A 4,285-nucleotide genomic window follows, 5' to 3' on the forward strand; every position below is an offset into this window, starting at 1 on the left:
ACAACACTATAGACAAAATGAACCTGAGACATTTACAAAACATTCTCTGACACCAACAGAATACATACTTTTTCTAGTGTACATGGAATACTTTTTAGGATAGACTGTATGTTATGCCACATAAGAAGTCTTAACAAATTTAAAAAGATTAACTCATACCAAGTACCTTTTCTGACCACAATGGTATGAAATTTGAAAGCATAAGGAAAAGTGAAAAATTCATACATACATGGAAATTAAACACTCCCCTAAACAATCAATGGATCAGAGAAGAAATTACAGTGTCATTAAAAAATATCTTGAGGCAAAACAAAATAGAAACAAAACACAGTGAATCTAACAGGATGCAGCACAAGTTTCTAAGATGGAATTTTGTAGCAATAAACACCTACATTAAGAAACAAGATCTCAAACATAGTAATTCCATACCTCAAGGATCCAGAAAAAAGACAAATTGAGGCCAAAGTTAGCAAAAAGTTAAAGATTAGAGCAGAAAAGTATGAAATACAGGAAAACAATAAAAATTAACCAGTTGATTTTTGAAAGGATAAACAGAATGACAAAATGTTAGTGAAAACAACTAGAAAAGAGAAGACCAAAATTAGCAATTAAAAATGAAACAGGAGACATTATAACTGATTCAACTGAAATAAAAATCCACTATGAACAACTGTATGCCAACAAACTGGACAACCTAAAAGAAATGGAAAAATTCTTAGAAATGTGGAGGAGGAGGTGGTAACCCAAACCCAGAGGAAAGGCTTGGGGCGTCAGGGGCAACTCGCAGCCAAAATGAAGGTGAAGATGCTGAGCCAGAACCGGACAACTATGTTCACAAAACCAAGCTGGACTTACAAAGAGTTCTAAGAAACTATGATCCTACCTTACATCCTTTTGAGGTCCCACAAGAATATGTAAGAGCTTTAAATGCTACCAAACTGGAACGGGTATTTGCAAAACCACTCCTTGCTTCTCTGGATGGTCACCGAGATGGAGTCAGTTGCTTGGCAAAGCATTCAAAGAGCCTGGCTACTGTTCTTTCTGGGGCATGTGATGGAGAGGTTAGGATTTGGAGCTTGACTAAACAGAAATGTATCCGTACAATACGAGCTCATGAAGGTTTTGTATGAGGAAGATGTACTCGCTTTTGTAGGACTTCTTTTCTTACTGTTGGTGATGACAAAACCGTGAAGCGATGGATAAATGTATGGACTGGGCTATGGAAAAGAGGAAGAAACATTGCATACAATATTAGGAAAGACAGCATGTACAGGAATTGATCATCACTGGAAAGAAGCTGTTTCTGCCACATGTGGACAGCAAGTAGACATTTGGGATGAACAAAGAACAAGGCCCAATGACCTGGGGATTCGACAGTATAAGTAGTGTTAAATTTAACCCAATTGAGACATTTCTCTTGGGAAGTTGTGCTTCTGACAGGAATATAGTACTATATGATAGGAGGCAAGCTACTCCCCTGAAAAAGGTCATCTTAGATATGAGAACAAATAGAATTTGTTGGAACCCTACGGAAGCTTTCATTTTTACTGCAGCAAATGAAGATTACAACTTGTATACATCTGATATGCATGCGCTGGACACTCCTGTAATGGTACATATGGATGTGTCTGCGGTGCTTGATGTGGATTATTCTCCCACTGGGAAAGAGTTTGTGTCTGCTAGTTTTGATAAATCTATTCGTATCTTTTCTGTGGACAAAAGTAGAAGCAGGGAAGTCTATCACACAAAGAGAATGCAACATGTTATCTGTGTAAAATGGACTTCTGACAGCAAATATATTATGTGTGGATCTGATGAAATGAACATACGTCTATGGAAAGCTAATGCTTCTGGGAAATTGGGTGTGCTTACATCACGAGAAAAAGCAGCCAAAGATTATAACCAGAAGTTGAAGGAGAAATTTCAACATCATCCTCATATAAAATGCATTGCTCATCACCGGCATCTACTAAAATCTATCTACAGCCAGATCCAGGGACAGCAGGTCATGAAGGAAACTCGCTGATGAAAGGAGGTCAATTGTCTCAAACATAGCAAGCCTGGATCATGGCAATTGTGTCAGAGAAGAAACACATAGTGGCAGTTGTGAAATAATACTTGGTATTCCTACCAATCCTGATGTGTGATTATTTGTTATATTTTGATGTGCAGACTCTGCAAATAAAGTACTGGCTCTAGAATTATGACAAACAGCTCAGTTACATATGTAGAACACTACCCTGAAAAACGGTCTTGAAAGGTGGCCTGGTTGATAAGACTATCCAACATTTTATCCTTGATCTGCTTGCTTATTTCATTGAAGAATATCGTATTGCAAACTAACATGTTTATTACAGTTAGAAATTGCAGGTACACTTTGATCTATTATTGTAGATACACTGTATATTTGAATTTACATTTAGGACCAAGCATCTCTTTTGTTACCTTTAGTATCACTTTGGATAATTATTGCAATGATTCTTCCGGTGATTACATATAATGTGTGGAAGAAATATGTCAGAACTTTTAAAAACTCATTTAATTTTCTGTGCCTTATTTGTATTTGGCTCTTTGAGACTTTAAAGATAATCAGTTGCACTTATATAACTTTTATAAACAATAATTATAATTTATGGTCAAGTTAAGATAATAAAACATCCTTTTCTCAGCATTGTAAAAAAAATTCTTAGAAATGTAGCCTCTGTGACTGAATCAGGAAAAAAAAATAGAAAATCTGAACAGACCATTTATAGTAATTAGATGGAATCAGTAATTAAAAATCTCCCAATGAAGAAGAGCCTAGAATAAAATGGTGAATTTTATCTGCTAGTCAAAGAAGAATAAACACCAATCTTTTTCAAACTCCTGCAAAAAATCATGCAGAAGGAAAAACCTGCAAACTCATTTTACAAAACCAGCTTTACTCTGATAAGGGCATTAAAAATAAAGCACACTACAGGCCAATATTCAATAGTGAATACTACTTACCTGAGCAGCATGTTAAAAAGATCATTCACTATGATCAAGTGAGATTTATCTCTGAGAGACAAGAATGATTCAACGTGCACAAAATCAATATGATGTATCACATTAACAGAGTGAAAGAGAAATTCATGTATTTATTGCAAGAGACAAAAAACACTTGATAAAATTCAAAACCACTTATGATAAAAGTTCTTAACAAATTAGATATAGAAGAAACATAGCTCAACATAATAAAAACCATATACAACTATTCCACAGCAAATATCACACTCAGTGGTGAAAAAATGAAAGCCTTCCCCCCCCATAAAGAATACAACAAGAGAAGGGTGTTCCCTCTCACCACTCTGATTCAGTATAGTACTGGAAGTCCTTGCTAGATCATTCCCACAATGGGGGAAAAAAAAAGACATCAGAACTGGAAAGGAAAAAGTAAAACGGTCTCTATTTATAAATGACATGATTTTATATATGAAATATCCTAATCCCCACAAAATTTGTTAGACTAACAAATTCAGTTGAAATTGGATGACAAAACTAACAAAATTTGCATACAAGTTAAATAAAGCAATAGGGTTAATGTACTAACAATAAATTTTCTGAAAAATAAAGGAAAACATTCCATTTACAATAGCATAAAAAATAATAAAATACTTAGGAATAATTTTAACCAAGGAGGTAGAAGGAGCTCTATTCTGAAAAGAAGAAGACACTGATGAAAAAAAATCAAAGACATAAATAAAGAGGTATTTATTTTCATGGATTAGAAGATTTAATCTTCTTAAAATGTGCACAATACCCAAAGCCATCTCTAGTCAATGCGATCCCTCTCAGGATTCCAATGGGATTTTTTTTTTTTTTTGACAGAAGTGGAAAAAAAAAAAAATCCTAAAATGTATATGAAATCACAAAAGACACAAATAGCTAAAGGAATCCTGAGAAAGAACAAAGCTGGTTTCAGGCTACAGTACAAATTTATTGTATTTAATACAGCATAATATTAAATATTGTCCAATGGAAGAGAATAGAGAATCTACAAATATGCCCATGCATCTATGGTAAACTAATATTTGACAAGGGAGCCCAGAACACTCAATAGAAAAGGACAGCTTCTTCTGAATAGTGCTGGGAAAATTATGTATTTACATTTAAAAGAATTAAACAAAACCTTTATACTACTCATAAAAATTAACTCACAATGGATTAAAGACTTAAGTTATAAAAGAGGATGCCATAAAACTCCTAGAAGAAAACAGGAAAAAATGATCCTTAACATAGGTCTTGGAAATGATTTTTTGATGAC

At 34.2% G+C, this 4,285-nt stretch overlaps 1 pseudogene; it reads left to right on the top strand.

Annotated features, from left to right (window-relative positions):
- Nucleotides 1-792: 792 nt before the first annotated feature.
- Nucleotides 793-2,115, top strand: LOC111138643 (annotated as a pseudogene).
- Nucleotides 2,116-4,285: the final 2,170 nt, after the last annotated feature.

This window comes from Enhydra lutris, unplaced genomic scaffold (assembly GCF_002288905.1).
Source record: "Enhydra lutris kenyoni isolate GAN:26980312 unplaced genomic scaffold, ASM228890v2 scaffoldscaffold93, whole genome shotgun sequence".
In the NCBI taxonomy this organism is placed as follows: Eukaryota; Metazoa; Chordata; class Mammalia; order Carnivora; family Mustelidae; genus Enhydra; species Enhydra lutris.